The sequence below is a fragment of the Saccopteryx leptura genome, chromosome 1, assembly GCF_036850995.1.
Source record: "Saccopteryx leptura isolate mSacLep1 chromosome 1, mSacLep1_pri_phased_curated, whole genome shotgun sequence".
NCBI classification, from domain to species: domain Eukaryota; kingdom Metazoa; phylum Chordata; class Mammalia; order Chiroptera; family Emballonuridae; genus Saccopteryx; species Saccopteryx leptura.
Window position 1 is genome coordinate 303,906,649 of NC_089503.1, and position 12,571 is coordinate 303,919,219.

The window sequence follows — 12,571 nt, forward strand, 5'->3', positions numbered from 1 at the left end:
GGGCAATTCCTATCTCTCCAGGGAGTTCAGCCTGCACTATCCTAGGAAGGGGAAGAAGTGACCACCCTCCTCCTATAAGTTTGTAGGCACCATCCCCAAATGGAGACATGGAGACTGTTTGGATTAGCCTTGCCAGGTCCCAGACCTCCTGCCCTGCTGGGCTCAGTTCCATGGCATGGAGGTGGGGGGGAGTGGCTTAGAGTTCAAACATTCAAAGTGTGAGTCTCTCAGAGGCTATTGTCTGGAATGGGAATGAAGTACTTAGCTCCCTCCTGCAGGGCTGGGTAAGCCTCACCCCCAATAGTAGACTCTTTTGATCTGTCCCACTGAGCCCTGCAGCAATGCTCAGTTGAAATTGCTCCTGCAAAGGGGACAACTAGCCACACCCAATCTGAACTTGAGGCTCATCCTTCCTGGGAGAACTAGAGTTGGAGACTCTGGCAGAGATTGAGTGGTTTGTGTATAGAGTGGGGGTCACTTTTCTTTTGTCAAGTGCTTGACCACGTGACTCCCAAGTAGTGGACTCACTAGCCCTGTCCTCCCAACCCCAGTTGCCCCACTCTGTAGAGTTTGCAACCTGTGGTAGGGTCTGTGGAGTGCATCCAATCTGGACCTACTCTGCAGACTTTCTTCAGAAGGCTCTGGAGGAAGACCAGGCAACCTCAGGGAGAGGCAAAGTAGCTGACAGGTGGAGACAGACCTCAAGAAACCTTGCTCGTTTTACATATATGCTCCCTGCTTTAAGCTGGAAGAAGCTGACCCTTAAACATAGATTGACCCCTCCCAGGCATACCCAGGCCCAGTAGGTGCAGCCTCAAACAATGAACACTGTGGTAGCTCCAGACAGGTAGCCCAAGGCCAGTTACACAGTGTCAGACATTGACCTGCACCTGAATCCCGCCCAAGTGGACCCAGAACCAACACAACCAGTGTCAGGCTTCAGATCACACCAAAGATCATCCCAACTAGCCACACAGTGGCATACCCAAAGAAGAATTCAGGCAGGCACCAGACCATGCTGGGAACAACTGTACCTCAGGGGGCAGCCCCCGCACAGCATTTCATAATGGTGATGAAAATTTACTTTTATGGGTTCATTTCACCCATGAAAGAGCCAACAGCATTCAAGACTCACCTACAATAAGAGGGTGCATATAACCTACAAGAAATATTCCTGGAACACAGAGCTCAGGTGATCTGGAATATTGTGCCACTGAGCCCAACAAGACACTTTCATCTTAAAGATATAACAAATTTGGGAGTCAAAATGTATCTACCTAATACATAGAAACAAGAGACAAAGAAATAAGCCCCAGCCTGACCAGGCAGTGGCACAGTGGATAGAGCATTGGACTGAGATGTGGAGGACCCAGGTTCAAGACCCTGAGGTCACCAGCTTGAGCACAGGCTCATCTGGTTTGAGCAAAGCTCACCAGCTTGGACCCAAGGTTGCTGGCTCAAGAAAGGGGTCACTCAGTCTGCTGTAGCCCCCCAGTCAAGACACATATGAGAAAGCAATCAATGAACAACTAAGGTGCCGCAACAAAGAATTGACCTCAACTCTCTCCCTTCCTGTCTATCTGTCCCTCTCTCTGACTCTCTCTGTCTCTGTCACAAAAAAATAAAAATTTAAAATTTAAAAATTTAGAAAAGAAATATGCCCCAAATGAAATAGAAGAAATTCCCAAAAAAAAGTTAAATAGAAGCAACCGAAATACCAGATTCAGAGTTTAAAACAATTATAATAAGGATGCTCAAGGACCTTATGACAAAAATGAATAATCTCAGTGAGAACTTAAACAAAGAGATAATAAACATTAAAAAGTGCATAGAAATCATTTTTAAAAAGTCATAAATGAAGAATACAATATCTGCAGTAAAGAATACACTAGAAGGAATCAACAGCACATTAGATGAAGCAAAGAATCAAATCAGCAATATGATAACAGTAAGCATCCAAGCTGAGCATCAAGTAGAAAAGAGAATTTTTAAATATGAGGAAATTCTAAAAGATCTCTGGACCAACATTAAGCATAATAACATCCACATCATAGTGGTACCAGAGCAAGAAGAGAGGGAGCAAAGGATAGAGAACCTGTTTGAAGAAATAATGGCTGAAAACTTTCCTAACTTGGTGAAGGAAAAAGTTACTCAAGTTCAGGAAGTATAGAGAGTTTCAATCCAGATGAACCCAAAAGGGCCCACACTAAGCCACATCATAAACAAAATGCCAAAGATAAAACACAAAGACTTAAAAGTCACGACAGAATTTCTGATTAGACTATAAGAAAAAAATTCTCATTTTGATTACCTCATTTCAAAGCTAGTGCAGTGATTCTAGGACTTCAGAAAACTCATTTCTCTGTTCCTGACAGGAAAGCAGGAATCTAAGGAACTGAATGAGAAACAGATAACGACAAAACAGAGGTGGTTTGGTCCCAGTTTCAGGTAGAATCAAGGCTGTGGTGTTGGTCACTCAGGAAGAAATCTGATTTGGATGAAGTAATTAAGCCAGTCATATAAATCTCCAGCTTATCCACTGTGTTATTTTCTAACATTGGAGGAAACTCCTAAGTTAGTTATATATTGCTATGCCACAAATTACATTATACTAAAACTGCCTTTTTCCAAAGACAAAAAGAGAACTTTTTAAAGTAGCATCATGACTACACCACATACACCTTCCTAGACCTAAACCAGGACCTCCTGAAACTTCAATTGCTTCAGCCCTCTTCCAGACCAGTCACCTCCCCACTGAGAGCTCAGTGGAAAGATTACCTTATGTTGTCTGTTGCATTCTTGACTATACACAACTTCTGCCTTGTAGAGTGTTGTGCACTAAATGCAGCATAAGTATCTGGTGGCAGTAGTTATAGTTGTAGTAGTAATAGTAACAAGAACCCTGGTAGAAATTGTGACAAAAATGACAAACATCCCAAGACAAAAAGGCCAATGTCATGAACAAGTAATTCACAAATGAAGGATTAAATTAGTTAATATATGCCAAGTTTTGCCTAATATACCCCAGTTTGGGCTAAGATTTAAAAACTTGATAAAAGCCAATGTTTATGAAGGTATATGGAAACTGATGTTCTCATCCAACATTAGTGGGAATAAAATTTATTGCAAACATTTCTGGCAGGTCATTAATCTCTATGTATCAAGAGCCTTAAAGGAATTCACAGTTTATAGAAAGCAATCCCATTTTTAGACTGTTAAGAGAACCAATCATGGATGGTCCTTACATTTAAACACAAAGAGGTTTAACAACTTTTTTTCAGGCCCTAGCTGGTTGGCTGAGGGGTAGAGCATCAGACCGGTCTGTGGAAGTCCCAGGTTCGATTCTCGGCCAGGGCACACAGGAGAAGCACCCATCTGCTTCTCCACCATTCCTCTCCTCATCTCTCTCTCTCACTTCCCCTCACTCGGCTGTGCCTCAAATGGTTCAAGTGAAGTTGTCCTTGCCTGATAGGGAACTTGCCAGGTAGATCCTAGTAGGGGTGCATGTGGGAGTCTGTCTCTGACTCCCCACCTCTTACTTAATTTAAAAAAAAATCTTTTTTTTATAATAGCAAAAACGATAACAACTAAGTGCCCAAAACAAGTGATTAGGTGAATATATTGCATGTTAGCTACATAATAAAATAATTGAAAACAATTAAAATTTTCAAATTATCCTTATAATATTCTATATTTTTGTAATACTACAATAAAACATTTTAATGTGTAAAAACAGAATAGTTAATTATATAGAAAGATGCCCAAAATATATGTTAATTTTTAAAAACAGGTTAACAAATAATGTAAACTGAATCACCTCATCTTTGAGGATCATGTTTTTGTGTGTGACGGCATAAATTGTGTTTGAAGGGATAATTTTTTCCAACACCTATCATGGATTTTACTATGGAGACTCCTGTAATGTGTGCCCATCTCAGAAATCATCAAATGCTCAGAAAGGTCAGGACTACTGTTTTACAAGGACCAAGTCGAATGTCACATAAAGTAGGAGAATAAATTTTTAGCAGGATAACACTGAACAGTGCTGTTTCAGAGAAGATAAAAAGAAATACTTTGCTGTAGCAAAATGTTCTTGGTTCTTATGTAACTGCTAAGGAAATTTCCTACAGTTTTTCTAATAACAAGAGGGGACCTTTTATCAAAACACCCATTGTCTCTTCTCTTTGTGGAACCAAAACCCACCTCTGCACTTCAGAGCCATAGAGAGAAGAGTCTTCACTAGCATCTGGCCAACATCCGAGCAGAAACTCCAAGGCAGGGGTCCCCAAACTACAGCCTGCAGGCTGCATGCAGGCCCCTGAGGCCATTTATCCTGCCCCTGCCGCACTTCCTTCCGGAAGGGGCACCTCTTTCATTGGTGGTCAGTGAGAGGAGCATAGTTCCCATTGAAATACTGGTCAGTTTGTTGATTTAAATTTACTTGTTCTTTATTTTAAATATTGTATTTGTTCCCGTTTTGTTTTTTTACTTTAAAATAAGGTATGTGCAGTGTACATAGGGATTTGTTCATAGTTTTTTTTATAGTCCGGCCCTCCAACAGTCTGAGGGACAGTGAACTGGCCCCCTGTGTAAAAAGTTTGGGGACCCCTGCTCCAAGGGATGAGGTTCCCAAGCAGAGCATTGGACTGAGAGACTGCGCTCTAGGCGGAAGACAATGAGTGTGGAGAGGAGACAGACCTGTACACCATCTCAACCTGGCCAGTACCCAAATCTGAGAGAGCTGCCTCCTCCAGACTGAAGCCCAGACTTTCTACAACTTTACATCTGATTCTGGCAACCCTCTGGCTCAGGGGAAGCCAGTTTTCATGGAGGGAACACATGAGAGAAAACACACCCTACATAATTCACAATAGATCCTAGCAAGTAGAAAGGATCAGTCCAGGATCTAAACAAGTCAGGAAACAATTCACGAGAACTGGGAAAGGAACTTAAGAAACTTTATATATAAGTGATGTTGTGTATCAGTTAATCTCTATAAAAAAGAGATCCCCTCTCATGGTTACAGATTCCTGGTAAGAATAGGTGATCCAGGAGGGAAAGCCTCTCACAGAGCCCAGTGCTGGCCAAACACTAGTCAAGCAGAGAAGAGGCTGTGGGATGGAAGAAGAGCAGCCAGAGAGAAGCAAGCAGGTGCAAGATTATCTATGATCTGGTTACATACAGTTTACATGACACCCAATGGTGTGGGCACGGTGTGTTCCACAGACCAACGGACTCAGTCACTTCTCGGCAGCCCTATTCCTCTCACACAGACAGCCTTCCCACCTCCTCACACATCCTTCACATACACACACACACACACACACACACACACACACGCCTAAAGGAGCACAAATACAGAAAACATAGAAATCCTTATGGAGCAGTTTTCTACAAAACAGGCTAATTAGGAGTGTGTGAGGAATAGCCCAGAAACCCAGCTGAGGTCAGTCGCTGGTCCTTCCCACACACTGGGAGCCACTGGCGCAAACTCTTTCTTAAAAACAAGGAGACCCAGGAAAGGACTAAAACTGACTTACCTCAGTCTGTGATCAAATATCATTTTTTTACAAACCTGTCACTATGACCAGTTGAAACCCCACAAGAGAATAACCAATATTCACAATCATTGTGGTACCTTTTCAGTCAAAAACATTGTCTACATTGAGACGTTGGCTCCACAACTTCTGGTACATCCTCCTTTGCCAAGGTGTCCACTCACTGTTGATCTCAGGAAAGAGAGGCAACTCTTACCTCGAGAATCCACCACAGTGCTGAGGAGGAGAAAACAGAGTCCCTGAAGAGAGAGATGTCCATTCAAAGTCATCCTGACTCCTATGTCATCACGGTCACAGTCTCAGCTGCAAAATAACCCTGCAAGGAAGCATCAGGTTATGGCCAAAGTCTTCAACAATGGGAGGGGAATATACAGACACTTACACTGACATCCTCCCTGAGAGCCAGTAGAGATAGCTTTTACCATTTCAGATGCTATCGGAGACTTCATCTACCACCTTCTGCAGCTCAAACACCAATTAGATTCTGAATTTTCAATATCTCCTTATATGAGCAACATGGCCCTTTGATATCATGTTTCCTTAGGTCTCTTAGAACCAGGTCTCTTAGATCGGGGCTGAGGTAGAAAAAAATGAAGCAAAAAGCAAGGGTGGTTCTCTCTCCACCAATAGTCCTGGTTAATCACCGCAGACTATGAGATTGTTGAGGGAGTGGGGAGTCACACTGCTGCAGTCAGTTGTCCTTTGGCCCATGGAAGGATGACATTGTTGTAATCAGGCATTGTTCTTCCCTGTGAGAACCACAAGAAGCCTTAAAATATAAGAGTGAATATTAGGCCAGCAGAATAATAAGGACCAGAAGCATAGAAATTCACAGGTGAGTGTGGAGGGGGTGTGGTGGGAAGCACTGAGTGGGAGAGGTGTGACTCCTGGTCTTTCTCCCTTTCTGTAATGATCTGGAGACTGGGGACCTGGAGCAGAGGAGTTCACAGCAACGCTGGGCTGTGACAGAATCTAACTTTTCCTCCTCCGGAATCCATCTTAGCCCCTAAAACACTCTCTCTAACCCACGCATGTCACCTGAGGCTAAATTCTCCTTCTTGGGGGATAAGGAGGGGCTGCAGTCTACAAGGTATTTAGACCAGATCACCTATTTATGCAGCTGCCTAGGGCCAGAAGTCCTGGCCCGAGATTCACACTTGTGCTCAGGAGTCAGGAATAAATGTATCAGCCAATTGGTTGATCTACTTGTATCATTTTTCTTCCTCTGTCTACCCTCCCAACTTTCTGGAATCTCCCTTAATTCATAGCTCGGTGTAGCATAAAGTTTACTCCAGTCCATCGTATCCTTGCTATCTCTAATATATGTACTAATTCTCTTTTCACTTTTAATGGTTTTACTGTGAGTTACACCAGGGGAAGGAGGAGCAAGGGAAGATAGAAATGACAAGTGCTGTCAAGCAAAGTTTTAAACTCACTGCTTCTCTTCCCTTCAGGGTTATTTGATGCTATTTTAAAAATCACACAGAATCCTTGTACTCCAGTCAAAAGGTTGACAACACAACCCTCTGAATCCAGCTCACCCTCCATTGATTGTTTTGACCTCATTGTCACCCACAGAGTATGCGTGGGACTTTGACATTGTGGGACTCTGTTTAGAGTCCTCCTAACATTCAGTCCCAAGTTTCATCAGCTCAGTATCCCCTACACAGGTAGCTATAAAATACTCATGGTTCTCTCAAGTTCCACTATCTGAAGATGAAAGCAGAGATTAGAGTTTACTTCCTGCAGCCCCACTCCAGCTTTGAGCATGGGTCAAAAGGCAGGAAGACCCCATGGACAGTTAGGCAGCAATTTTAGCTAACTAAAATTTTTCTGTATTTTTCTCTCCTGATTCACGAAGTTTCAGAGTAGACTTTAATGCCTTCACTTTCATCAGGCAAAGAACATTCCAATTACTCACTTTCATGTTTCAACCATTTTTCCTCAGCAGCTATATTTCTACAGCCAATCAGAAGAAGGATATGATGAGGTTTAGTGGCTTGAAGTTTAGTGCTTAAAAAATAAAATTCTTAGGAATTTTGTAAATATTCCTGTCCTGTGTCAGTTCACACCTTGGATGGCATAGATAAGGTTCACACAGCCCTCAGAAGAGCCTGCTTCTTATTTTTATTTTTGTGGGGTATATGGTACTGGGTTAGGCCCATTTTTTTTCTCACTTGGTTTCTCAAAGGATTGAGATCTAGAATGAGAACGGAGAGACAGGTCTTGAGCTAGAAGAAAACAACTCTTTGTTCTCAGAGGTGAGAGGAGTGAATACCTACCGGTGCTGCTGCAAACACTGTGTAGTGAAGGGAGAAGATCATTTACTGAATCTTGTCTGATAATTTCACTTTTCAGTGAAATAGAAAACCAAGCTACTGGAAGGAAGTTAATCATTACCAAAGGGTTTGAAGAGAGAAGCAAAAGGTTGCAATTGCCCCTGATAGGAAGATGCTTTGGTCATAATCAAGTAATATCCAGCCCATCTGACCATTGCATTTCCCAGTGTAAGTTAATAAAAATGATATTCTGGTTTAAAAGTTAAATGGTTTTCTCAAAAGTTGCAGTTAGTAGACATCTCATATCTTTTTAAAAATAAGAACATATTAACAGTTAATTTCCTTAATGATAATAATTTATCAATAATTATCAGAGAAAAAAGAAGATAAGAACGACAATAAGGAGAAAAGTGGAAAAGAAATTTTCATATAATGAACGTTAACATAAAAATCTTTCACATAAATTTTTTCTGCAAATCAGATTATTTCCTTGTGCTAGATATCCAGAGAGGGGATTGTTATTATATATACAGAAAAGGAATTTATTAGTAATCAAGTAGGAAAAATATTAACTTTTTTACTTTACTATATTGTCATTCTCTTCTGAATCACTCAACCATTTTGAAAAAGGAGAAAATTTTAAAATTAACCAATCTCCTTCAGTTCACTCCAGGTCTAGGTGACTGTCTCTTCCAGTATTAGTTCGAGTGGGGAGTGTTTAAGGCAAAGGAGACTCTTGTGTTGATGACTTCCTCCAACCTTTCTTTTGCCTTTTACTAGGGCTGACTACTAGACCTCAGTTAACATAGGCATGGGATCTTTACCCAGTCCTTGATGGTCTCATTTATCTCAGGATTGAAATCTCATAGACAAGGCACTGCTATGGGCTCCAGAACCTATTATAAGGAATGATGGGCTAAAAAGAGAAAGTTCAACTCAGGGTCAACATGCTGTCTCCAAGAAGCATGTATTCCAAATCTTGATCTTCACAGTCAACTTGGGCCAACTTGCCTTCTGATAAAGACAAGAGCTTCTTTGACACATAAGGAAATATTAGTGTAAAATTTTATAAACAATGAAAGAGGAAAGTTTTAGAGAGGACACCAACCCAATGAACCTGAGACACTGTAATGTAGTGATTAAGAGAACAGACTCAGGAACCAGACTGCCTGGTCTTGACTCATAGATCTGCACATACTGTATGTGTGACCTTGAATAGGTTCTTTAAACTCTCTGTGCCTTGGTTGCCTCATCTATGAAACGAGGGTAACAGTCATGCCTAGATAATAGAGTTTTGGTGAGGATTAAATGAGTTGGCTTTACTAAGCAATAATATAAGTGCTAGATAGTGGTAATAGAGAAGTAGTATTATGGCATCTTTCTCCATCCCAACTCAGGAATCAACGGACTCTAGAATGTCAAATTAAATTCTGTTACCTCTAGCTTTGATGGAATCTGTCAAAAATCTATCATGGAACTATAGTGGTGCTTTGATGGTATAATTATAATTGTGCCACTCAGCTATGAGGCTTCTACAATTGACCGTCTCTCTTTTGTGTTCCCCTTCTGATCATGAAATTCTATCTTCGCTTCTGTAACCTTTCATGAACTCATTTATTTACTTGCAAATTTTACTTTATAAATTCTAATGTTCTTAGTAGAAGTTCTATGTCTAATTCACCTCTATGTCCTCTAATTCACCTATATGTCCGGCTATTTAAAAACTCCAAATACATCTATTGACTAATGAATTGAATGACACACTGCTAAGTGTTCTACACGAGTCATTTCAATTAAAAAGAACTATTTTGAGAACATTATTCAACTTGATGTGAGGACTTAATATCGCAATGGAAAGTTATATCATTCAATATGATGATAATAGTGTTAAAGGATATTATATTAATGTATTTAATACAATACCATTACATGGTATGAGATATGGTTCAAAGCAATACAACATTTCTGCAGTGAATAGAGTACATTTCAATTTCCAAAAATCAAATGCAGCCCCATTTCCAGGGCAGGCTGAGATAGCCAGTTCTAAAAACATGTAAATGCTACAGGTTTCTGCAACATTGTAGAAAACACACTACAGTGTACTGACAGGTGAAGACCATGAAGCCTCTCACTCTATCAGATACGGCTAAGTGGGCAGGCAGGATGTTTCTATATTTATCATTTGGCACATTTTCAGTTAAAACCACACATGACTGTAACAGGAAGAAAATTTTGTTGTGAAAATTTTAGTTCAGCAGCTTTTATATTAAATAAAAAATGCAGAAGTAAAGAGCAGAGAGAATTCTGTTCTTTTACTTAGGTTAACTGATAAATTGGCCATATGGATTGTAAAACAGTACAGTATATTACAAGATTGTTACATAGTTCTGTCATTCCCAATTTACCCATAAGAAAGTGGAGGTTTAAGGGGTTAAGTAATCTCTTTTCTGGGGAAGTTAATAATTAGACATCCTTGCTTGGGGAATAACTCCTCAAGACTTACCATAAACAGAGTGACTAAAATATAAAATATTCCTTAGGAATTTAAAAAAGATCTATAAAACCTTAAAAATAAAGTATTAATTGTACTGTTTTACAAAAGCATTGAAGATACACCTCACAAATCTGTGCTCTTTGTGGATGGTTCAGGGTTAATAAAGGTTCTTCTACCAAAGCCCACCTCATCGCAAGAGCATGGAAGAGCAAGGTCATGAGCTGGTTTATGTCTAGCCCATCATTCTTGCTCAGTACTTTGCAGACTATGAATAGCAACAGCTAGCAAAGAGCTTAGCACTGAATAGACCTCATTCATTTCTCCACAAGTCCAGTGCATAGAGACAATACAGATCAGAGACAATACAGATCAGATCTACTAAATCAAAGACAAGCAGATACTAAGTGGAGAGCATGCAGACTAAGGACCGTTTCCCAAATGTGATTAGGAAAAAAAGCCCCCTCATCCCAGACCATCTTTGGGAGGAGAAACAGAGGGAATGGCTCCTGAAAAAGAGAAAAACCAGTGGGAAGTTTGAGCCTGGAATTGATGAAGTATCCATTATGCCAAACCTGAGTTAAGTGGAAGAGGACATTTTAAGTGGAAGAGGCTCAGTTAACTTTATGGAAACTTTTAATTCACACAAACTCCTCTTACTAGTAAGTAAAATGAAATCAGCTACAAAAATAGAGAATACTTTATTTATGCATATGCATTGTAGAGGACATGTTTTCAAGCCCATTACAGATAAATAATTCCCAAATCTAAATGCACACAACTATCACCTCTATGAAGCTCTTTCTGGTTCTTCCAGCTCAAAGTTACTGTTGTGTCGATTTAATCTGTACAAACTTGCTTACTGCCTCCAAAGTGGAAGCTTCTTGAGAACAAGGACTGTATCTTATTCTTCAATGTCTCTTTAGGTCTTTAGGGTCAAGTAAAGGTACACAGTAAGATCTTAATAAATATTGAATAGATGGAAGGAAGGAAGGAAGGAAGGAAGGAAGGAAGGAAGGAAGGAAGGAAGGAAGGAAGGAAGGGAGGGACGACCCTGCTGCAATTAATAATTATTGGGAGACATGGGAGGTGGGGAATAAACAAATCTGAATAATCACATTTGGCACAGACTAAAGCAAAGGTAAGGAGGTAGAGACCCACTAGTCAAAGGAATAAAATATAAAATGTCTTCAAATCCCTCTGAGAACGTTCAGGTCATGTTCAATTTCTGCACAAAGCTGTACCTCAGAAAGTTCTCCAAGGCAAGAAAAATCTGACAGCATCACTACGAAAAGTTTGATTGAAGGATGTGACACAGACTACCATATTTCCCCATGTATAAGACACACCTTAATTTTGGGGCCCAAAATTTGAAAAAAAAAATGTATTACATAAAGTTATTGAATTCAAGTTTTATTCATCATAAAATTCAAATCACTGACTTCATATATCACCTCATCCTCAGTTCCATCTATGGCATTTGAAATGCCACACTTCTTAAATGACTTGACAATGATCTCAATCTTGATATTATACCAGGATCTTTTCACCCAGGTACAAACTTCTCCTATAGTTGGTTTCTTCACTTTTCCTGCTGGTGTCAATTTGTCCCCAGAAGACTTCATTCATTTGTTCCATTCATCTCTCATGGCAGCTTTGAAGAGTTTGTTAATGCTGACATCAAGTGGTTGGAGCTGAGATATCAAGTCTCCAGGTATGATGGCAAGTTTTGTTTTTTGCTCTGCAGAAATCTTCTTTGTGTTTTTGTTATGTGTGCCCTGAACTGATCAAGCACCAATAGGGCAGGTTTGTGTAAGAGCCCACCTGGTCTCCTCCAAACTTTCTTTTTTTTTTTTTTCTTTACAGGGACAGAGAGAGAGAGTCAGAGAAAGGGATAGATAGGAACAGACAGACAGGAATGGAGAGAGATGAGAAGCATCAATCATTAGTTTTTCGTTGTGACACCTTAGTTGTTCATTGATTGCTTTCTCATATGTGCCTTGACCGCGGCCCTTCAGCAGACCGAGTAACCCCTTGCTTGAGCCAGCGACCTTGGGTCTAAGCTGGTGAGCATATTTTATTTTGCTCAAGCCAGATGAGCCCGCGCTCAAGCTGGCAACTTCAGGGTCTCAAACCTGGGTCCTCGGCATCCCAGTCCAACACTTTATCCACTGCACCACAGCCTGGTCAGGCTCCAAACTTTCTTAAACAAGATCTTCATCACATCCTGATTCATCCAACCC